Source organism: Chiloscyllium punctatum, chromosome 36 (genome assembly GCF_047496795.1).
Source record: "Chiloscyllium punctatum isolate Juve2018m chromosome 36, sChiPun1.3, whole genome shotgun sequence".
In the NCBI taxonomy this organism is placed as follows: Eukaryota; Metazoa; Chordata; class Chondrichthyes; order Orectolobiformes; family Hemiscylliidae; genus Chiloscyllium; species Chiloscyllium punctatum.
This window is the reverse complement of record NC_092774.1, coordinates 73274292-73298125: the sequence shown is the minus strand read 5'-3', so window position 1 is coordinate 73298125 and position 23834 is coordinate 73274292. Positions and strand designations below refer to the sequence as shown.

Genomic DNA, 23834 nt, shown 5'->3' with positions numbered 1-23834 from the left:
CAGCAATCAAGGTAGATTGGAAAATTGGGACAGCTCTCCTCGGAGAACCGAACTTTTCCAAGTCATGAGGGACCTAGAAACAGGAAATAATGTTGTGAAAATGCTCCCACGCCTGAAAGGATCCATAACGATTCGGCAGAATTTTAGAGTCACGAGGAAAAGAAGTAAAAGTGACATTAGGAAGAACGTTTTCGTACAGGGAGTGGTGAGGGTCAGTAAGTCCCTGTCTGACATTGACAAAGAGGAAGATTCAATGGACCCAAAAGGGAAGTCGGTGGTCACGTTCAGATGTGCAGATTTCCGCTGAGAAGGCGAGAGAATGAAATGAAACGACTAGAGTCACACGTTTACTTAAGCGTAGAACCAGCAGAGCGAAGGTGGGCCGCAGAGCCTCCGTCTGCGCTGTGACACATGTTGTGATTCAGTGTGAAATCACAGTTCGACCGACAGAATGTGGGAATTTAGAAAAAAGTTTATATTTACACAGCCTCCATACGTCTGCGAAACAGCATATCACACGACAGCAGTGGAGGTCTTTGACATCAGGCTCGAAGGTGCCTGCCGCGTGCCAGACAAAAACCTGAAGTGTTCTGTGCAACGAGCGTCTCCAAGCGGCAGCAGAGTGGCGCAGCGGGAGCGTGCTGGGCCCATAACCCAGAGGTCGATGGATCGAAACCATCCTCTGCTATCGTTCACTGTCACCTTGATCTGATCAGCAAGCTGCCTTTGCATCTACTTGCCGATGTTCATATCGATCCACTCCATTCAAACGGCATGGGTTTTAGAGGTCTCAGTGATATTCTGTTCTTGGTCGGTTTCCTCTGAACTGAATCGCAAAACCGGTTCTCTTCGATGCTAATGAGCTGGTAAAGTTGAAACTCAGACATCGTCCCCCACTATTAGGACGGATACCACCGATTGTGAATAACCTCAGAGAGAGACAAGTGACAGACAGTCGCCGTGGAATCCATGGGCTGAATGGCTTCTGTCTGCGCGACAATGATGCTACGTGTTGCTGAGGGAGCAAAAATGGTTCATTTTTAACCGTCCCTTCCGTGTTGGACTGCCTGCAGTCCCTCAGCTCAGGGCCGTGGGGATGACTCTCAGTGAGTGAAGGTTTCACGCGGATTCTCTTCATCTGGGACACTTGGGGCTCAGATGTTAACTGCTGCGCGGTCGCAGCAAAGAAAGCGATGCCCACTTTGCAATAGACTTTCCGTAAGATTGCTGCGTGAAGACGATTTCTGAACACCAAGCAGGCTGCACAACAATGTGAATTTACCTGGGCGAAGAGTCCTCGGTGTTCATTTCTCTCTGTCCTGCCAGCACAGCATCTTTCTGTCTCTCCGATAACAGACCTTTGGAGAAAGTTCACAATCAAAGTTGTTCATGTTCCCCGCAATAATGTAACTGACACCTCTCACCCCAAGAGTTTCAGAGAGAGAGAGAGAGAGAATGAGGGAGAGAGAGCAGAAGAGCGAATGGACTCTTACCCTCCCCCAAACCTACATTCCCCCACCCCCCCTCCCCCCAGAACAACGTGCAAGTAGAAATAAAATGGTTTAATTATCCGCCAGTGGAGATACTCCTGTTCCTGGGGAAGAGACAAACATCAGCCCCCCGGGGACAGAATGACAAGCAGATGTTCTGGAAAGGCTTTGCTGCTTGCAATTCTTGCAGCAATGTGGAATGTACTTCACACTGAGCAAGTTTCAGCTGGCTCAGAGTCTCCAATGTTCATTGCTGTGTTTGCCGCCAGCTCAGAGAAAGAACAATAGGCAGGACGTAGGAGTGAATAACGATCCTCGTGAGAGGGCAAATAACTGTTAATGGAGACTGTTAGTGGCTAACAATACGTCGTGTGTCATAGCAGACGAGGTGATAAACAGGAGTCTTTCGTGTGGTAGGGGTCAAGGACATGGGGGGGTTCAGGCCCTATAGTTATAGAACTCGATATTGAAGACCGGAGGGCTGGAAGGGCTCCAAGTGGAAAATGAGATGTTGTTCCTTCATCTGGAGCTAGAACACTGCTGCAAGCCTGAGACAGGGATGTTGGCCAGGGAACAGGGTGATGTGTTAAAGTGGCAGGCAACCGCAAGGTCAGGGCCTTTAGTTTCTGCGGGCAGAAGCGGGATGTTCTGCGAAGCAGTCACCCAGTTTATGCTTCATGCTACGTTGGGGAAACGACACTGTGAGCAGAGAATGCGGTGGAATGAAATAGCAGCAGGGAGACTGGATGAGAAGCAGCTGTTCGGGAAAGTCTTTGCCGCTTGCTCAAATGTATTTCATACTGAGCATGTCTCAGGTCGCTCAAGAGGTCTGGGGCATTACCTGCGTGCGTGCTTTCTGGCTCGTTGGTCTAGGCGTATGATTCTCGCTTAGGGTCTGTTACTGCGCTGATTTGCGAGAGATCCCGGACGAGCCCGTGTTTTTTTTTTAACTTGACTTGTGCAAAACTGCCTGATTGACTTTCTCAAAAAGCACCTTCGTGAAACCAGCGTGGGCTGCCTGGAGTACGAATGAGGCAGAAAACAGAGAAATGAAATGGTTGGAGATCGTGTTCAACAAGCTACTTGGATGCTGCCTGAACTGCTGTGCTCTTCCAGCACCACTAATCCAGAATCTGGTTTCCAGCATCTGCAGTCATTGTTTTTACCATAGTGCTCAACAGGTTGACGTGAGTGGTGCGGTGTTTGAGGAATGTCAGCAATCAAGGTAGATTGGAAAATTGGGACAGCTCTCCTCGGAGAACCGAACATTTCCAAGTCATGAGGGACCTAGAAACAGGAAATAATGTTGTGAAAATGCTCCCACGCCTGAAAGGATCCATAACGATTCGGCAGAATTTTAGAGTCACGAGGAAAAGAAGTAAAAGTGACATTAGGAAGAACGTTTTCGTACAGGGAGTGGTGAGGGTCAGTAAGTCCCTGTCTGACATTGACAAAGAGGAAGATTCAATGGACCCAAAAGGGAATTCGGTGGTCACGTTCAGATGTGCAGATTTCCGCTGAGAAGGCGAGAGAATGAAATGAAACGACTAGAGTCACACGTTTACTTAAGCGTAGAACCAGCAGAGCGAAGGTGGGCCGCAGAGCCTCCGTCTGCGCTGTGACACATGTTGTGATTCAGTGTGAAATCACAGTTCGACCGACAGAATGTGGGAATTTAGAAAAAAGTTTATATTTACACAGCCTCCATACGTCTGCGAAACAGCATATCACACGACAGCAGTGGAGGTCTTTGACATCAGGCTCGAAGGTGCCTGCCGCGTGCCAGACAAAAACCTGAAGTGTTCTGCGCAACGAGCGTCTCCAAGCGGCAGCAGAGTGGCGCAGCGGGAGCGTGCTGGGCCCATAACCCAGAGGTCGATGGATCGAAACCATCCTCTGCTATCGTTCACTGTCACCTTGATCTGCTTTCTTCAGCAAGCTGCCTTTGCATCTACTTGCCGATGTTCATATCGATCCACTCCATTCAAACGGCATGGGTTTTAGAGGTCTCAGTGATATTCTGTTCTTGGTCGGTTTCCTCTGAACTGAATCGCAAAACCGGTTCTCTTCGATGCTAATGAGCTGGTAAAGTTGAAACTCAGACATCGTCCCCCACTATTAGGACGGATACCACCGATTGTGAATAACCTCAGAGAGAGACAAGTGACAGACAGTCGCCGTGGAATCCATGGGCTGAATGGCTTCTGTCTGCGCGACAATGATGCTACGTGTTGCTGAGGGAGCAAAAATGGTTCATTTTTAACCGTCCCTTCCGTGTTGGACTGCCTGCAGTCCCTCAGCTCAGGGCCGTGGGGATGACTCTCAGTGAGTGAAGGTTTCACGCGGATTCTCTTCATCTGGGACACTTGGGGCTCAGATGTTAACTGCTGCGCGGTCGCAGCAAAGAAAGCGATGCCCACTTTGCAATAGACTTTCCGTAAGATTGCTGCGTGAAGACGATTTCTGAACACCAAGCAGGCTGCACAACAATGTGAATTTACCTGGGCGAAGAGTCCTCGGTGTTCATTTCTCTCTGTCCTGCCAGCACAGCATCTTTCTGTCTCTCCGATAACAGACCTTTGGAGAAAGTTCACAATCAAAGTTGTTCATGTTCCCCGCATTAATGTAACTGACACCTCTCACCCCAAGAGTTTCAGAGAGAGAGAGAGAGAGAAAGAGGGAGAGAGAGCAGAAGAGCGAATGGACTCTTACCCTCCCCCAAACCTACATTCCCCCACCCCCCCCCTCCCCCCAGAACAACGTGCAAGTAGAAATAAAATGGTTTAATTATCCGCCAGTGGAGATACTCCTGTTCCTGGGGAAGAGACAAACATCAGCCCCCCCGGGGACAGAATGACAAGCAGATGTTCTGGAAAGGCTTTGCTGCTTGCAATTCTTGCAGCAATGTGGAATGTACTTCACACTGAGCAAGTTTCAGCTGGCTCAGAGTCTCCAATGTTCATTGCTGTGTTTGCCGCCAGCTCAGAGAAAGAACAATAGGCAGGACGTAGGAGTGAATAACGATCCTCGTGAGAGGGCAAATAACTGTTAATGGAGACTGTTAGTGGCTAACAATACGTCGTGTGTCATAGCAGACGAGGTGATAAACAGGAGTCTTTCGTGTGGTAGGGGTCAAGGACATGGGGGGGTTCAGGCCCTATAGTTATAGAACTCGATATTGAAGACCGGAGGGCTGGAAGGGCTCCAAGTGGAAAATGAGATGTTGTTCCTTCATCTGGAGCTAGAACACTGCTGCAAGCCTGAGACAGGGATGTTGGCCAGGGAACAGGGTGATGTGTTAAAGTGGCAGGCAACCGCAAGGTCAGGGCCTTTAGTTTCTGCGGGCAGAAGCGGGATGTTCTGCGAAGCAGTCACCCAGTTTATGCTTCATGCTACGTTGGGGAAACGACACTGTGAGCAGAGAATGCGGTGGAATGAAATAGCAGCAGGGAGACTGGATGAGAAGCAGCTGTTCGGGAAAGTCTTTGCCGCTTGCTCAAATGTATTTCATACTGAGCATGTCTCAGGTCGCTCAAGAGGTCTGGGGCATTACCTGCGTGCGTGCTTTCTGGCTCGTTGGTCTAGGCGTATGATTCTCGCTTAGGGTCTGTTACTGCGCTGATTTGCGAGAGATCCCGGACGAGCCCGTGTTTTTTTTTTAACTTGACTTGTGCAAAACTGCCTGATTGACTTTCTCAAAAAGCACCTTCGTGAAACCAGCGTGGGCTGCCTGGAGTACGAATGAGGCAGAAAACAGAGAAATGAAATGGTTGGAGATCGTGTTCAACAAGCAATCTGCAGTCATTGTTTTTACCATCGTGCTCAACAGGTTGACGTGAGTGGTGCGGTGTTTGAGGAATGTCAGCAATCAAGGTAGATTGGAAAATTGGGACAGCTCTCCTCGGAGAACCGAACATTTCCAAGTCATGAGGGACCTAGAAACAGGAAATAATGTTGTGAAAATGCTCCCACGCCTGAAAGGATCCATAACGATTCGGCAGAATTTTAGAGTCACGAGGAAAAGAAGTAAAAGTGACATTAGGAAGAACGTTTTCGTACAGGGAGTGGTGAGGGTCAGTAAGTCCCTGTCTGACATTGACAAAGAGGAAGATTCAATGGACCCAAAAGGGAATTCGGTGGTCACGTTCAGATGTGCAGATTTCCGCTGAGAAGGCGAGAGAATGAAATGAAACGACTAGAGTCACACGTTTACTTAAGCGTAGAACCAGCAGAGCGAAGGTGGGCCGCAGAGCCTCCGTCTGCGCTGTGACACATGTTGTGATTCAGTGTGAAATCACAGTTCGACCGACAGAATGTGGGAATTTAGAAAAAAGTTTATATTTACACAGCCTCCATACGTCTGCGAAACAGCATATCACACGACAGCAGTGGAGGTCTTTGACATCAGGCTCGAAGGTGCCTGCCGCGTGCCAGACAAAAACCTGAAGTGTTCTGCGCAACGAGCGTCTCCAAGCGGCAGCAGAGTGGCGCAGCGGGAGCGTGCTGGGCCCATAACCCAGAGGTCGATGGATCGAAACCATCCTCTGCTATCGTTCACTGTCACCTTGATCTGCTTTCTTCAGCAAGCTGCCTTTGCATCTACTTGCCGATGTTCATATCGATCCACTCCATTCAAACGGCATGGGTTTTAGAGGTCTCAGTGATATTCTGTTCTTGGTCGGTTTCCTCTGAACTGAATCGCAAAACCGGTTCTCTTCGATGCTAATGAGCTGGTAAAGTTGAAACTCAGACATCGTCCCCCACTATTAGGACGGATACCACCGATTGTGAATAACCTCAGAGAGAGACAAGTGACAGACAGTCGCCGTGGAATCCATGGGCTGAATGGCTTCTGTCTGCGCGACAATGATGCTACGTGTTGCTGAGGGAGCAAAAATGGTTCATTTTTAACCGTCCCTTCCGTGTTGGACTGCCTGCAGTCCCTCAGCTCAGGGCCGTGGGGATGACTCTCAGTGAGTGAAGGTTTCACGCGGATTCTCTTCATCTGGGACACTTGGGGCTCAGATGTTAACTGCTGCGCGGTCGCAGCAAAGAAAGCGATGCCCACTTTGCAATAGACTTTCCGTAAGATTGCTGCGTGAAGACGATTTCTGAACACCAAGCAGGCTGCACAACAATGTGAATTTACCTGGGCGAAGAGTCCTCGGTGTTCATTTCTCTCTGTCCTGCCAGCACAGCATCTTTCTGTCTCTCCGATAACAGACCTTTGGAGAAAGTTCACAATCAAAGTTGTTCATGTTCCCCGCAATAATGTAACTGACACCTCTCACCCCAAGAGTTTCAGAGAGAGAGAGAGAGAGAATGAGGGAGAGAGAGCAGAAGAGCGAATGGACTCTTACCCTCCCCCAAACCTACATTCCCCCACCCCCCCTCCCCCCAGAACAACGTGCAAGTAGAAATAAAATGGTTTAATTATCCGCCAGTGGAGATACTCCTGTTCCTGGGGAAGAGACAAACATCAGCCCCCCGGGGACAGAATGACAAGCAGATGTTCTGGAAAGGCTTTGCTGCTTGCAATTCTTGCAGCAATGTGGAATGTACTTCACACTGAGCAAGTTTCAGCTGGCTCAGAGTCTCCAATGTTCATTGCTGTGTTTGCCGCCAGCTCAGAGAAAGAACAATAGGCAGGACGTAGGAGTGAATAACGATCCTCGTGAGAGGGCAAATAACTGTTAATGGAGACTGTTAGTGGCTAACAATACGTCGTGTGTCATAGCAGACGAGGTGATAAACAGGAGTCTTTCGTGTGGTAGGGGTCAAGGACATGGGGGGGTTCAGGCCCTATAGTTATAGAACTCGATATTGAAGACCGGAGGGCTGGAAGGGCTCCAAGTGGAAAATGAGATGTTGTTCCTTCATCTGGAGCTAGAACACTGCTGCAAGCCTGAGACAGGGATGTTGGCCAGGGAACAGGGTGATGTGTTAAAGTGGCAGGCAACCGCAAGGTCAGGGCCTTTAGTTTCTGCGGGCAGAAGCGGGATGTTCTGCGAAGCAGTCACCCAGTTTATGCTTCATGCTACGTTGGGGAAACGACACTGTGAGCAGAGAATGCGGTGGAATGAAATAGCAGCAGGGAGACTGGATGAGAAGCAGCTGTTCGGGAAAGTCTTTGCCGCTTGCTCAAATGTATTTCATACTGAGCATGTCTCAGGTCGCTCAAGAGGTCTGGGGCATTACCTGCGTGCGTGCTTTCTGGCTCGTTGGTCTAGGCGTATGATTCTCGCTTAGGGTCTGTTACTGCGCTGATTTGCGAGAGATCCCGGACGAGCCCGTGTTTTTTTTTTAACTTGACTTGTGCAAAACTGCCTGATTGACTTTCTCAAAAAGCACCTTCGTGAAACCAGCGTGGGCTGCCTGGAGTACGAATGAGGCAGAAAACAGAGAAATGAAATGGTTGGAGATCGTGTTCAACAAGCTACTTGGATGCTGCCTGAACTGCTGTGCTCTTCCAGCACCACTAATCCAGAATCTGGTTTCCAGCATCTGCAGTCATTGTTTTTACCATAGTGCTCAACAGGTTGACGTGAGTGGTGCGGTGTTTGAGGAATGTCAGCAATCAAGGTAGATTGGAAAATTGGGACAGCTCTCCTCGGAGAACCGAACATTTCCAAGTCATGAGGGACCTAGAAACAGGAAATAATGTTGTGAAAATGCTCCCACGCCTGAAAGGATCCATAACGATTCGGCAGAATTTTAGAGTCACGAGGAAAAGAAGTAAAAGTGACATTAGGAAGAACGTTTTCGTACAGGGAGTGGTGAGGGTCAGTAAGTCCCTGTCTGACATTGACAAAGAGGAAGATTCAATGGACCCAAAAGGGAATTCGGTGGTCACGTTCAGATGTGCAGATTTCCGCTGAGAAGGCGAGAGAATGAAATGAAACGACTAGAGTCACACGTTTACTTAAGCGTAGAACCAGCAGAGCGAAGGTGGGCCGCAGAGCCTCCGTCTGCGCTGTGACACATGTTGTGATTCAGTGTGAAATCACAGTTCGACCGACAGAATGTGGGAATTTAGAAAAAAGTTTATATTTACACAGCCTCCATACGTCTGCGAAACAGCATATCACACGACAGCAGTGGAGGTCTTTGACATCAGGCTCGAAGGTGCCTGCCGCGTGCCAGACAAAAACCTGAAGTGTTCTGCGCAACGAGCGTCTCCAAGCGGCAGCAGAGTGGCGCAGCGGGAGCGTGCTGGGCCCATAACCCAGAGGTCGATGGATCGAAACCATCCTCTGCTATCGTTCACTGTCACCTTGATCTGCTTTCTTCAGCAAGCTGCCTTTGCATCTACTTGCCGATGTTCATATCGATCCACTCCATTCAAACGGCATGGGTTTTAGAGGTCTCAGTGATATTCTGTTCTTGGTCGGTTTCCTCTGAACTGAATCGCAAAACCGGTTCTCTTCGATGCTAATGAGCTGGTAAAGTTGAAACTCAGACATCGTCCCCCACTATTAGGACGGATACCACCGATTGTGAATAACCTCAGAGAGAGACAAGTGACAGACAGTCGCCGTGGAATCCATGGGCTGAATGGCTTCTGTCTGCGCGACAATGATGCTACGTGTTGCTGAGGGAGCAAAAATGGTTCATTTTTAACCGTCCCTTCCGTGTTGGACTGCCTGCAGTCCCTCAGCTCAGGGCCGTGGGGATGACTCTCAGTGAGTGAAGGTTTCACGCGGATTCTCTTCATCTGGGACACTTGGGGCTCAGATGTTAACTGCTGCGCGGTCGCAGCAAAGAAAGCGATGCCCACTTTGCAATAGACTTTCCGTAAGATTGCTGCGTGAAGACGATTTCTGAACACCAAGCAGGCTGCACAACAATGTGAATTTACCTGGGCGAAGAGTCCTCGGTGTTCATTTCTCTCTGTCCTGCCAGCACAGCATCTTTCTGTCTCTCCGATAACAGACCTTTGGAGAAAGTTCACAATCAAAGTTGTTCATGTTCCCCGCATTAATGTAACTGACACCTCTCACCCCAAGAGTTTCAGAGAGAGAGAGAGAGAGAAAGAGGGAGAGAGAGCAGAAGAGCGAATGGACTCTTACCCTCCCCCAAACCTACATTCCCCCACCGCCCCCTCCCCCCAGAACAACGTGCAAGTAGAAATAAAATGGTTTAATTATCCGCCAGTGGAGATACTCCTGTTCCTGGGGAAGAGACAAACATCAGCCCCCCGGGGACAGAATGACAAGCAGATGTTCTGGAAAGGCTTTGCTGCTTGCAATTCTTGCAGCAATGTGGAATCTACTTCACACTGAGCAAGTTTCAGCTGGCTCAGAGTCTCCAATGTTCATTGCTGTGTTTGCCGCCAGCTCAGAGAAAGAACAATAGGCAGGACGCAGGAGTGAATAACGATCCTCGTGAGAGGGCGAATAACTGTTAATGGAGACTGTTAGTGGCTAACAATACGTCGTGTGTCATAGCAGACGAGGTGATAAACAGGAGTCTTTCGTGTGGTAGGGGTCAAGGACATGGGGGGGTTCAGGCCCTATAGTTATAGAACTCGATATTGAAGACCGGAGGGCTGGAAGGGCTCCAAGTGGAAAATGAGATGTTGTTCCTTCATCTGGAGCTAGAACACTGCTGCAAGCCTGAGACAGGGATGTTGGCCAGGGAACAGGGTGATGTGTTAAAGTGGCAGGCAACCGCAAGGTCAGGGCCTTTAGTTTCTGCGGGCAGAAGCGGGATGTTCTGCGAAGCAGTCACCCAGTTTATGCTTCATGCTACGTTGGGGAAACGACACTGTGAGCAGAGAATGCGGTGGAATGAAATAGCAGCAGGGAGACTGGATGAGAAGCAGCTGTTCGGGAAAGTCTTTGCCGCTTGCTCAAATGTATTTCATACTGAGCATGTCTCAGGTCGCTCAAGAGGTCTGGGGCATTACCTGCGTGCGTGCTTTCTGGCTCGTTGGTCTAGGCGTATGATTCTCGCTTAGGGTCTGTTACTGCGCTGATTTGCGAGAGATCCCGGACGAGCCCGTGTTTTTTTTTTAACTTGACTTGTGCAAAACTGCCTGATTGACTTTCTCAAAAAGCACCTTCGTGAAACCAGCGTGGGCTGCCTGGAGTACGAATGAGGCAGAAAACAGAGAAATGAAATGGTTGGAGATCGTGTTCAACAAGCTACTTGGATGCTGCCTGAACTGCTGTGCTCTTCCAGCACCACTAATCCAGAATCTGGTTTCCAGCATCTGCAGTCATTGTTTTTACCATAGTGCTCAACAGGTTGACGTGAGTGGTGCGGTGTTTGAGGAATGTCAGCAATCAAGGTAGATTGGAAAATTGGGACAGCTCTCCTCGGAGAACCGAACATTTCCAAGTCATGAGGGACCTAGAAACAGGAAATAATGTTGTGAAAATGCTCCCACGCCTGAAAGGATCCATAACGATTCGGCAGAATTTTAGAGTCACGAGGAAAAGAAGTAAAAGTGACATTAGGAAGAACGTTTTCGTACAGGGAGTGGTGAGGGTCAGTAAGTCCCTGTCTGACATTGACAAAGAGGAAGATTCAATGGACCCAAAAGGGAATTCGGTGGTCACGTTCAGATGTGCAGATTTCCGCTGAGAAGGCGAGAGAATGAAATGAAACGACTAGAGTCACACGTTTACTTAAGCGTAGAACCAGCAGAGCGAAGGTGGGCCGCAGAGCCTCCGTCTGCGCTGTGACACATGTTGTGATTCAGTGTGAAATCACAGTTCGACCGACAGAATGTGGGAATTTAGAAAAAAGTTTATATTTACACAGCCTCCATACGTCTGCGAAACAGCATATCACACGACAGCAGTGGAGGTCTTTGACATCAGGCTCGAAGGTGCCTGCCGCGTGCCAGACAAAAACCTGAAGTGTTCTGCGCAACGAGCGTCTCCAAGCGGCAGCAGAGTGGCGCAGCGGGAGCGTGCTGGGCCCATAACCCAGAGGTCGATGGATCGAAACCATCCTCTGCTATCGTTCACTGTCACCTTGATCTGCTTTCTTCAGCAAGCTGCCTTTGCATCTACTTGCCGATGTTCATATCGATCCACTCCATTCAAACGGCATGGGTTTTAGAGGTCTCAGTGATATTCTGTTCTTGGTCGGTTTCCTCTGAACTGAATCGCAAAACCGGTTCTCTTCGATGCTAATGAGCTGGTAAAGTTGAAACTCAGACATCGTCCCCCACTATTAGGACGGATACCACCGATTGTGAATAACCTCAGAGAGAGACAAGTGACAGACAGTCGCCGTGGAATCCATGGGCTGAATGGCTTCTGTCTGCGCGACAATGATGCTACGTGTTGCTGAGGGAGCAAAAATGGTTCATTTTTAACCGTCCCTTCCGTGTTGGACTGCCTGCAGTCCCTCAGCTCAGGGCCGTGGGGATGACTCTCAGTGAGTGAAGGTTTCACGCGGATTCTCTTCATCTGGGACACTTGGGGCTCAGATGTTAACTGCTGCGCGGTCGCAGCAAAGAAAGCGATGCCCACTTTGCAATAGACTTTCCGTAAGATTGCTGCGTGAAGACGATTTCTGAACACCAAGCAGGCTGCACAACAATGTGAATTTACCTGGGCGAAGAGTCCTCGGTGTTCATTTCTCTCTGTCCTGCCAGCACAGCATCTTTCTGTCTCTCCGATAACAGACCTTTGGAGAAAGTTCACAATCAAAGTTGTTCATGTTCCCCGCATTAATGTAACTGACACCTCTCACCCCAAGAGTTTCAGAGAGAGAGAGAGAGAGAAAGAGGGAGAGAGAGCAGAAGAGCGAATGGACTCTTACCCTCCCCCAAACCTACATTCCCCCACCGCCCCCTCCCCCCAGAACAACGTGCAAGTAGAAATAAAATGGTTTAATTATCCGCCAGTGGAGATACTCCTGTTCCTGGGGAAGAGACAAACATCAGCCCCCCCGGGGACAGAATGACAAGCAGATGTTCTGGAAAGGCTTTGCTGCTTGCAATTCTTGCAGCAATGTGGAATCTACTTCACACTGAGCAAGTTTCAGCTGGCTCAGAGTCTCCAATGTTCATTGCTGTGTTTGCCGCCAGCTCAGAGAAAGAACAATAGGCAGGACGCAGGAGTGAATAACGATCCTCGTGAGAGGGCGAATAACTGTTAATGGAGACTGTTAGTGGCTAACAATACGTCGTGTGTCATAGCAGACGAGGTGATAAACAGGAGTCTTTCGTGTGGTAGGGGTCAAGGACATGGGGGGGTTCAGGCCCTATAGTTATAGAACTCGATATTGAAGACCGGAGGGCTGGAAGGGCTCCAAGTGGAAAATGAGATGTTGTTCCTTCATCTGGAGCTAGAACACTGCTGCAAGCCTGAGACAGGGATGTTGGCCAGGGAACAGGGTGATGTGTTAAAGTGGCAGGCAACCGCAAGGTCAGGGCCTTTAGTTTCTGCGGGCAGAAGCGGGATGTTCTGCGAAGCAGTCACCCAGTTTATGCTTCATGCTACGTTGGGGAAACGACACTGTGAGCAGAGAATGCGGTGGAATGAAATAGCAGCAGGGAGACTGGATGAGAAGCAGCTGTTCGGGAAAGTCTTTGCCGCTTGCTCAAATGTATTTCATACTGAGCATGTCTCAGGTCGCTCAAGAGGTGTGGGGCATTACCTGCGTGCGTGCTTTCTGGCTCGTTGGTCTAGGCGTATGATTCTCGCTTTGGGTCTGTTACTGCGCTGATTTGCGAGAGGTCCCGGGTTCAAATCCCGGATGAGCCCGTGTTTTTTTTTAACTTGACTTGTGCAAAACTGCCTGATTGACTTTCTCAAAAAGCACCTTCGTGAAACCAGCGTGGGCTGCCTGGAGTACGAATGAAGCAGAAAACAGAGAAATGAAATGGTTGGAGATCGTGTTCAACAAGCTACTTGGATGCTGCCTGAACTGCTGTGCTCTTCCAGCACCACTAATCCAGAATCTGGTTTCCAGCATCTGCAGTCATTGTTTTTACCATAGTGCTCAACAGGTTGACGTGAGTGGTGCGGTGTTTGAGGAATGTCAGCAATCAAGGTAGATTGGAAAATTGGGACAGCTCTCCTCGGAGAACCGAACTTTTCCAAGTCATGAGGGACCTAGAAACAGGAAATAATGTTGTGAAAATGCTCCCACGCCTGAAAGGATCCATAACGATTCGGCAGAATTTTAGAGTCACGAGCAAAAGAAGTAAAAGTGACATTAGGAAGAACGTTTTCGTACAGGGAGTGGTGAGGGTCAGTAAGTCCCTGTCTGACATTGACAAAGAGGAAGATTCAATGGACCCAAAAGGGAATTCGGTGGTCACGTTCAGATGTGCAGATTTCCGCTGAGAAGGCGAGAGATGGAAACGACTAGAGTCACACGTTTACTTAAGCGTAGAACCAGCAGAGCGAAGGTGGGCCGCAGAGCCTCCGTCTGCGCTGTGACACATGTTGTGATTCAGTGTGAAATCACAGTTCGACCGACAGAATGTGGGAATTTAGAAAAAAGTTTATATTGACACAGCCTCCATACGTCTGCGAAACAGCATATCACACGACAGCAGTGGAGGTCTTTGACATCAGGCTCGAAGGTGCCTGCCGCGTGCCAGACAAAAACCTGAAGTGTTCTGTGCAACGAGCGTCTCCAAGCGGCAGCAGAGTGGCGCAGCGGGAGCGTGCTGGGCCCATAACCCAGAGGTCGATGGATCGAAACCATCCTCTGCTATCGTTCACTGTCACCTTGATCTGATCAGCAAGCTGCCTTTGCATCTACTTGCCGATGTTCATATCGATCCACTCCATTCAAACGGCATGGGTTTTAGAGGTCTCAGTGATATTCTGTTCTTGGTCGGTTTCCTCTGAACTGAATCGCAAAACCGGTTCTCTTCGATGCTAATGAGCTGGTAAAGTTGAAACTCAGACATCGTCCCCCACTATTAGGACGGATACCGCCGATTGTGAATAACCTCAGAGAGAGACAAGTGACAGACAGTCGCCGTGGAATCCATGGGCTGAATGGCTTCTGTCTGCGCGACAATGATGCTACGTGTTGCTGAGGGAGCAAAAATGGTTCATTTTTAACCGTCCCTTCCGTGTTGGACTGCCTGCAGTCCCTCAGCTCAGGGCCGTGGGGATGACTCTCAGTGAGTGAAGGTTTCACGCGGATTCTCTTCATCTGGGACACTTGGGGCTCAGATGTTAACTGCTGCGCGGTCGCAGCAAAGAAAGCGATGCCCACTTTGCAATAGACTTTCCGTAAGATTGCTGCGTGAAGACGATTTCTGAACACCAAGCAGGCTGCACAACAATGTGAATTTACCTGGGCGAAGAGTCCTCGGTGTTCATTTCTCTCTGTCCTGCCAGCACAGCATCTTTCTGTCTCTCCGATAACAGACCTTTGGAGAAAGTTCACAATCAAAGTTGTTCATGTTCCCCGCATTAATGTAACTGACACCTCTCACCCCAAGAGTTTCAGAGAGAGAGAGAGAGAGAAAGAGGGAGAGAGAGCAGAAGAGCGAATGGACTCTTACCCTCCCCCAAACCTACATTCCCCCACCGCCCCCTCCCCCCAGAACAACGTGCAAGTAGAAATAAAATGGTTTAATTATCCGCCAGTGGAGATACTCCTGTTCCTGGGGAAGAGACAAACATCAGCCCCCCCGGGGACAGAATGACAAGCAGATGTTCTGGAAAGGCTTTGCTGCTTGCAATTCTTGCAGCAATGTGGAATCTACTTCACACTGAGCAAGTTTCAGCTGGCTCAGAGTCTCCAATGTTCATTGCTGTGTTTGCCGCCAGCTCAGAGAAAGAACAATAGGCAGGACGCAGGAGTGAATAACGATCCTCGTGAGAGGGCGAATAACTGTTAATGGAGACTGTTAGTGGCTAACAATACGTCGTGTGTCATAGCAGACGAGGTGATAAACAGGAGTCTTTCGTGTGGTAGGGGTCAAGGACATGGGGGGGTTCAGGCCCTATAGTTATAGAACTCGATATTGAAGACCGGAGGGCTGGAAGGGCTCCAAGTGGAAAATGAGATGTTGTTCCTTCATCTGGAGCTAGAACACTGCTGCAAGCCTGAGACAGGGATGTTGGCCAGGGAACAGGGTGATGTGTTAAAGTGGCAGGCAACCGCAAGGTCAGGGCCTTTAGTTTCTGCGGGCAGAAGCGGGATGTTCTGCGAAGCAGTCACCCAGTTTATGCTTCATGCTACGTTGGGGAAACGACACTGTGAGCAGAGAATGCGGTGGAATGAAATAGCAGCAGGGAGACTGGATGAGAAGCAGCTGTTCGGGAAAGTCTTTGCCGCTTGCTCAAATGTATTTCATACTGAGCATGTCTCAGGTCGCTCAAGAGGTGTGGGGCATTACCTGCGTGCGTGCTTTCTGGCTCGTTGGTCTAGGCGTATGATTCTCGCTTTGGGTCTGTTACTGCGCTGATTTGCGAGAGGTCCCGGGTTCAAATCCCGGATGAGCCCGTGTTTTTTTTTAACTTGACTTGTGCAAAACTGCCTGATTGACTTTCTCAAAAAGCACCTTCGTGAAACCAGCGTGGGCTGCCTGGAGTACGAATGAAGCAGAAAACAGAGAAATGAAATGGTTGGAGATCGTGTTCAACAAGCTACTTGGATGCTGCCTGAACTGCTGTGCTCTTCCAGCACCACTAATCCAGAATCTGGTTTCCAGCATCTGCAGTCATTGTTTTTACCATAGTGCTCAACAGGTTGACGTGAGTGGTGCGGTGTTTGAGGAATGTCAGCAATCAAGGTAGATTGGAAAATTGGGACAGCTCTCCTCGGAGAACCGAACTTTTCCAAGTCATGAGGGACCTAGAAACAGGAAATAATGTTGTGAAAATGCTCCCACGCCTGAAAGGATCCATAACGATTCGGCAGAATTTTAGAGTCACGAGCAAAAGAAGTAAAAGTGACATTAGGAAGAACGTTTTCGTACAGGGAGTGGTGAGGGTCAGTAAGTCCCTGTCTGACATTGACAAAGAGGAAGATTCAATGGACCCAAAAGGGAATTCGGTGGTCACGTTCAGATGTGCAGATTTCCGCTGAGAAGGCGAGAGATGGAAACGACTAGAGTCACACGTTTACTTAAGCGTAGAACCAGCAGAGCGAAGGTGGGCCGCAGAGCCTCCGTCTGCGCTGTGACACATGTTGTGATTCAGTGTGAAATCACAGTTCGACCGACAGAATGTGGGAATTTAGAAAAAAGTTTATATTGACACAGCCTCCATACGTCTGCGAAACAGCATATCACACGACAGCAGTGGAGGTCTTTGACATCAGGCTCGAAGGTGCCTGCCGCGTGCCAGACAAAAACCTGAAGTGTTCTGTGCAACGAGCGTCTCCAAGCGGCAGCAGAGTGGCGCAGCGGGAGCGTGCTGGGCCCATAACCCAGAGGTCGATGGATCGAAACCATCCTCTGCTATCGTTCACTGTCACCTTGATCTGATCAGCAAGCTGCCTTTGCATCTACTTGCCGATGTTCATATCGATCCACTCCATTCAAACGGCATGGGTTTTAGAGGTCTCAGTGATATTCTGTTCTTGGTCGGTTTCCTCTGAACTGAATCGCAAAACCGGTTCTCTTCGATGCTAATGAGCTGGTAAAGTTGAAACTCAGACATCGTCCCCCACTATTAGGACGGATACCGCCGATTGTGAATAACCTCAGAGAGAGACAAGTGACAGACAGTCGCCGTGGAATCCATGGGCTGAATGGCTTCTGTCTGCGCGACAATGATGCTACGTGTTGCTGAGGGAGCAAAAATGGTTCATTTTTAACCGTCCCTTCCGTGTTGGACTGCCTGCAGTCCCTCAGCTCAGGGCCGTGGGGATGACTCTCAGTGAGTGAAGGTTTCACGCGGATTCTCTTCATCTGGGACACTTGGGGCTCAGATGTTAACTGCTGCGCGGTCGCAGCAAAGAAAGCGATGCCCACTTTGCAATAGACTTTCCGTAAGATTGCTGCGTGAAGACGATTTCTGAACACCAAGCAGGCTGCACAACAATGTGAATTTACCTGGGCGAAGAGTCCTCGGTGTTCATTTCTCTCTGTCCTGCCAGCACAGCATCTTTCTGTCTCTCCGATAACAGACCTTTGGAGAAAGTTCACAATCAAAGTTGTTCATGTTCCCCGCATTAATGTAACTGACACCTCTCACCCCAAGAGTTTCAGAGAGAGAGAGAGAGAGAAAGAGGGAGAGAGAGCAGAAGAGCGAATGGACTCTTACCCTCCCCCAAACCTACATTCCCCCACCCCCCCCCTCCCCCCAGAACAACGTGCAAGTAGAAATAAAATGGTTTAATTATCCGCCAGTGGAGATACTCCTGTTCCTGGGGAAGAGACAAACATCAGCCCCCCCGGGGACAGAATGACAAGCAGATGTTCTGGAAAGGCTTTGCTGCTTGCAATTCTTGCAGCAATGTGGAATCTACTTCACACTGAGCAAGTTTCAGCTGGCTCAGAGTCTCCAATGTTCATTGCTGTGTTTGCCGCCAGCTCAGAGAAAGAACAATAGGCAGGACGCAGGAGTGAATAACGATCCTCGTGAGAGGGCGAATAACTGTTAATGGAGACTGTTAGTGGCTAACAATACGTCGTGTGTCATAGCAGACGAGGTGATAAACAGGAGTCTTTCGTGTGGTAGGGGTCAAGGACATGGGGGGGTTCAGGCCCTATAGTTATAGAACTCGATATTGAAGACCGGAGGGCTGGAAGGGCTCCAAGTGGAAAATGAGATGTTGTTCCTTCATCTGGAGCTAGAACACTGCTGCAAGCCTGAGACAGGGATGTTGGCCAGGGAACAGGGTGATGTGTTAAAGTGGCAGGCAACCGCAAGGTCAGGGCCTTTAGTTTCTGCGGGCAGAAGCGGGATGTTCTGCGAAGCAGTCACCCAGTTTATGCTTCATGCTACGTTGGGGAAACGACACTGTGAGCAGAGAATGCGGTGGAATGAAATAGCAGCAGGGAGACTGGATGAGAAGCAGCTGTTCGGGAAAGTCTTTGCCGCTTGCTCAAATGTATTTCATACTGAGCATGTCTCAGGTCGCTCAAGAGGTGTGGGGCATTACCTGCGTGCGTGCTTTCTGGCTCGTTGGTCTAGGCGTATGATTCTCGCTTAGGGTCTGTTACTGCGCTGATTTGCGAGAGGTCCCGGGTTCAAATCCCGGATGAGCCCGTGTTTTTTTTTAACTTGACTTGTGCAAAACTGCCTGATTGACTTTCTCAAAAAGCACCTTCGTGAAACCAGCGTGGGCTGCCTGGAGTACGAATGAAGCAGAAAACAGAGAAATGAAATGGTTGGAGATCGTGTTCAACAAGCTACTTGGATGCTGCCTGAACTGCTGTGCTCTTCCAGCACCACTAATCCAGAATCTGGTTTCCAGCATCTGCAGTCATTGTTTTTACCATAGTGCTCAACAGGTTGACGTGAGTGGTGCGGTGTTTGAGGAATGTCAGCAATCAAGGTAGATTGGAAAATTGGGACAGCTCTCCTCGGAGAACCGAACTTTTCCAAGTCATGAGGGACCTAGAAACAGGAAATAATGTTGTGAAAATGCTCCCACGCCTGAAAGGATCCATAACGATTCGGCAGAATTTTAGAGTCACGAGCAAAAGAAGTAAAAGTGACATTAGGAAGAACGTTTTCGTACAGGGAGTGGTGAGGGTCAGTAAGTCCCTGTCTGACATTGACAAAGAGGAAGATTCAATGGACCCAAAAGGGAATTCGGTGGTCACGTTCAGATGTGCAGATTTCCGCTGAGAAGGCGAGAGATTGAAACGACTAGAGTCACACGTTTACTTAAGCGTAGAACCAGCAGAGCGAAGGTGGGCCGCAGAGCCTCCGTCTGCGCTGTGACACATGTTGTGATTCAGTGTGAAATCACAGTTCGACCGACAGAATGTGGGAATTTAGAAAAAAGTTTATATTGACACAGCCTCCATTCGTCTGCGAAACAGCATATCACACGACAGCAATGGAGGTCTTTGACATCAGGCTCGAAGGTGCCTGCCGCGTGCCAGACAAAAACCTGAAGTGTTCTGTGCAACGAGCGTCTCAGAGTGGCGCAGCGGGAGCGTGCTGGGCCCATAACCCAGAGGTCGATGGATCGAAAGCAGATCACTGTCACCTTGATCTGCTTTCTTCAGCAAGCTGCCTTTGCATCTACTTGCCGATGTTCATATCGATCCACTCCATTCAAACGGCATGGGTTTTAGAGGTCTCAGTGATATTCTGTTCTTGGTCGGTTTCCTCTGAACTGAATCGCAAAACCGGTTCTCTCCGATGCTAATGAGCTGGTAAAGTTGAAACTCAGACATCGTCCCCCACTATTTGGACGGATACCACCGATTGTGAATAACCTCAGAGAGAGACAAGTGACAGACAGTCGCCGTGTGAATCCATGGGCTGAATGGCTTCTGTCTGCGCGACAATGATGCTACGTGTTGCTGAGGGAGCAAAAATGGTTCATTTTTAACCGTCCCTTCCGTGTTGGACTGCCTGCAGTCCCTCAGCTCAGGGCCGTGGGGATGACTCTCAGTGAGTGAAGGTTTCACGCGGATTCTCTTCATCTGGGACACTTGGGGCTCAGATGTTAACTGCTGCGCGGTCGCAGCAAAGAAAGCGATGCCCACTTTGCAATAGACTTTCCGTAAGATTGCTGCGTGAAGACGATTTCTGAACACCATGCAGGCTGCACAACAATGTGAATTTACCTGGGCGAAGAGTCCTCGGTGTTCATTTCTCTCTGTCCTGCCAGCACAGCATCTTTCTGTCTCTCCGATAACAGACCTTTGGAGAAAGTTCACAATCAAAGTTGTTCATGTTCCCCGCATTAATGTAACTGACACCTCTAACCCCAAGAGTTTCAGAGAGAGAGAGAGAGAGAGAAAGAGGGAGAGAGAGCAGAAGAGCGAATGGACTCTTACCCTCCCCCAAACCTACATTCCCCCACCCCCCCTCCCCCCAGAACAACGTGCAAGTAGAAATAAAATGGTTTAATTATCCGCCAGTGGAGATACTCCTGTTCCTGGGGAAGAGACAAACATCAGCCCCCCCGGGGACAGAATGACAAGCAGATGTTCTGGAAAGGCTTTGCTGCTTGCAATTCTTGCAGCAATGTGGAATGTACTTCACACTGAGCAAGTTTCAGCTGGCTCAGAGTCTCCAATGTTCATTGCTGTGTTTGCCGCCAGCTCAGAGAAAGAACAATAGGCAGGACGCAGGAGTGAATAACGATCCTCGTGAGAGGGCGAATAACTGTTAATGGAGACTGTTAGTGGCTAACAATACGTCGTGTGTCATAGCAGACGAGGTGATAAACAGGAGTCTTTCGTGTGGTAGGGGTCAAGGACATGGGGGGGTTCAGGCCCTATAGTTATAGAACTCGATATTGAAGACCGGAGGGCTGGAAGGGCTCCAAGTGGAAAATGAGATGTTGTTCCTTCATCTGGAGCGAGAACACTGCTGCAAGCCTGAGACAGGGATGTTGGCCAGGGAACAGGGTGATGTGTTAAAGTGGCAGGCAACCGCAAGGTCAGGGCCTTTAGTTTCTGCGGGCAGAAGCGGGATGTTCTGCGAAGCAGTCACCCAGTTTATGCTTCATGCTACGTTGGGGAAACGACACTGTGAGCAGAGAATGCGGTGGAATGAAATAGCAGCAGGGAGACTGGATGAGAAGCAGCTGTTCTGGAAAGTCTTTGCCGCTTGCTCAAATGTATTTCATACTGAGCATGTCTCAGGTCGCTCAAGAGGTGTGGGGCATTACCTGCGTGCGTGCTTTCTGGCTCGTTGGTCTAGGCGTATGATTCTCGCTTAGGGTCTGTTACTGCGCTGATTTGCGAGAGGTCCCGGGTTCAGATCCCGGACGAGCCCGTGTTGTTTTTTAACTTGACTTGTGCAAAACTGCCTGATTGACTTTCTCAAAAAGCACCTTCGTGAAACCAGCGTGGGCTGCTTGGAGTACGAATGAGGCAGAAAACAGAGAAATGAAATGGTTGGAGATCGTGTTCAACAAGCTACTTGGATGCTGCCTGAACTGCTGTGCTCTTCCAGCACCACTAATCCAGAATCTGGTTTCCAGCATCTGCAGTCATTGTTTTTACCATAGTGCTCAACAGGTTGACGTGAGTGGTGCGGTGTTTGAGGAATGTCAGCAATCAAGGTAGATTGGAAAATTGGGACAGCTCTCCTCGGAGAACCGAACTTTTCCAAGTCATGAGGGACCTAGAAACAGGAAATAATGTTGTGAAAATGCTCCCACGCCTGAAAGGATCCATAACGATTCGGCAGAATTTTAGAGTCACGAGGAAAAGAAGTAAAAGTGACATTAGGAAGAACGTTTTCGTACACGGAGTGGTGAGGGTCAGTAAGTCCCTGTCTGACATTGACAAAGAGGAAGATTCAATGGACCCAAAAGGGAAGTCGGTGGTCACGTTCAGATGTGCAGATTTCCGCTGAGAAGGCGAGAGAATGAAATGAAACGACTAGAGTCACACGTTTACTTAAGCGTAGAACCAGCAGAGCGAAGGTGGGCCGCAGAGCCTCCGTCTGCGCTGTGACACATGTTGTGATTCAGTGTGAAATCACAGTTCGACCGACAGAATGTGGGAATTTAGAAAAAAGTTTATATTTACACAGCCTCCATACGTCTGCGAAACAGCATATCACACGACAGCAGTGGAGGTCTTTGACATCAGGCTCGAAGGTGCCTGCCGCGTGCCAGACAAAAACCTGAAGTGTTCTGTGCAACGAGCGTCTCCAAGCGGCAGCAGAGTGGCGCAGCGGGAGCGTGCTGGGCCCATAACCCAGAGGTCGATGGATCGAAACCATCCTCTGCTATCGTTCACTGTCACCTTGATCTGATCAGCAAGCTGCCTTTGCATCTACTTGCCGATGTTCATATCGATCCACTCCATTCAAACGGCATGGGTTTTAGAGGTCTCAGTGATATTCTGTTCTTGGTCGGTTTCCTCTGAACTGAATCGCAAAACCGGTTCTCTTCGATGCTAATGAGCTGGTAAAGTTGAAACTCAGACATCGTCCCCCACTATTAGGACGGATACCACCGATTGTGAATAACCTCAGAGAGAGACAAGTGACAGACAGTCGCCGTGGAATCCATGGGCTGAATGGCTTCTGTCTGCGCGACAATGATGCTACGTGTTGCTGAGGGAGCAAAAATGGTTCATTTTTAACCGTCCCTTCCGTGTTGGACTGCCTGCAGTCCCTCAGCTCAGGGCCGTGGGGATGACTCTCAGTGAGTGAAGGTTTCACGCGGATTCTCTTCATCTGGGACACTTGGGGCTCAGATGTTAACTGCTGCGCGGTCGCAGCAAAGAAAGCGATGCCCACTTTGCAATAGACTTTCCGTAAGATTGCTGCGTGAAGACGATTTCTGAACACCAAGCAGGCTGCACAACAATGTGAATTTACCTGGGCGAAGAGTCCTCGGTGTTCATTTCTCTCTGTCCTGCCAGCACAGCATCTTTCTGTCTCTCCGATAACAGACCTTTGGAGAAAGTTCACAATCAAAGTTGTTCATGTTCCCCGCAATAATGTAACTGACACCTCTCACCCCAAGAGTTTCAGAGAGAGAGAGAGAGAGAATGAGGGAGAGAGAGCAGAAGAGCGAATGGACTCTTACCCTCCCCCAAACCTACATTCCCCCACCCCCCTCCCCCCAGAACAACGTGCAAGTAGAAATAAAATGGTTTAATTATCCGCCAGTGGAGATACTCCTGTTCCTGGGGAAGAGACAAACATCAGCCCCCCGGGGACAGAATGACAAGCAGATGTTCTGGAAAGGCTTTGCTGCTTGCAATTCTTGCAGCAATGTGGAATGTACTTCACACTGAGCAAGTTTCAGCTGGCTCAGAGTCTCCAATGTTCATTGCTGTGTTTGCCGCCAGCTCAGAGAAAGAACAATAGGCAGGACGTAGGAGTGAATAACGATCCTCGTGAGAGGGCAAATAACTGTTAATGGAGACTGTTAGTGGCTAACAATACGTCGTGTGTCATAGCAGACGAGGTGATAAACAGGAGTCTTTCGTGTGGTAGGGGTCAAGGACATGGGGGGGTTCAGGCCCTATAGTTATAGAACTCGATATTGAAGACCGGAGGGCTGGAAGGGCTCCAAGTGGAAAATGAGATGTTGTTCCTTCATCTGGAGCTAGAACACTGCTGCAAGCCTGAGACAGGGATGTTGGCCAGGGAACAGGGTGATGTGTTAAAGTGGCAGGCAACCGCAAGGTCAGGGCCTTTAGTTTCTGCGGGCAGAAGCGGGATGTTCTGCGAAGCAGTCACCCAGTTTATGCTTCATGCTACGTTGGGGAAACGACACTGTGAGCAGAGAATGCGGTGGAATGAA

At 49.4% G+C, this 23834-nt stretch overlaps 8 non-coding genes across 8 annotated transcripts; all 8 read left to right on the top strand.

The window, feature by feature from the left end:
* Positions 1-616: 616 nt before the first annotated feature.
* On the top strand, positions 617-688 carry trnam-cau (transfer RNA methionine (anticodon CAU)). The gene has a single exon. It is a non-coding gene; the product is annotated as a tRNA-Met (tRNA).
* A 2632-nt stretch (positions 689-3320) lies between these two features.
* Positions 3321-3392, top strand: trnam-cau (transfer RNA methionine (anticodon CAU)). Its single transcript has one exon. It is a non-coding gene; the product is annotated as a tRNA-Met (tRNA).
* A 2576-nt stretch (positions 3393-5968) lies between these two features.
* Positions 5969-6040, top strand: trnam-cau (transfer RNA methionine (anticodon CAU)). Its single transcript has one exon. It is a non-coding gene; the product is annotated as a tRNA-Met (tRNA).
* A 2637-nt stretch (positions 6041-8677) lies between these two features.
* On the top strand, positions 8678-8749 carry trnam-cau (transfer RNA methionine (anticodon CAU)). Its single transcript has one exon. It is a non-coding gene; the product is annotated as a tRNA-Met (tRNA).
* A 2638-nt stretch (positions 8750-11387) lies between these two features.
* On the top strand, positions 11388-11459 carry trnam-cau (transfer RNA methionine (anticodon CAU)). Its single transcript has one exon. It is a non-coding gene; the product is annotated as a tRNA-Met (tRNA).
* A 2646-nt stretch (positions 11460-14105) lies between these two features.
* trnam-cau (transfer RNA methionine (anticodon CAU)) lies at positions 14106-14177 on the top strand. Its single transcript has one exon. It is a non-coding gene; the product is annotated as a tRNA-Met (tRNA).
* Positions 14178-16818: 2641 nt separating this feature from the next.
* trnam-cau (transfer RNA methionine (anticodon CAU)) lies at positions 16819-16890 on the top strand. The gene has a single exon. It is a non-coding gene; the product is annotated as a tRNA-Met (tRNA).
* A 5344-nt stretch (positions 16891-22234) lies between these two features.
* Positions 22235-22306, top strand: trnam-cau (transfer RNA methionine (anticodon CAU)). Its single transcript has one exon. It is a non-coding gene; the product is annotated as a tRNA-Met (tRNA).
* Positions 22307-23834: the final 1528 nt, after the last annotated feature.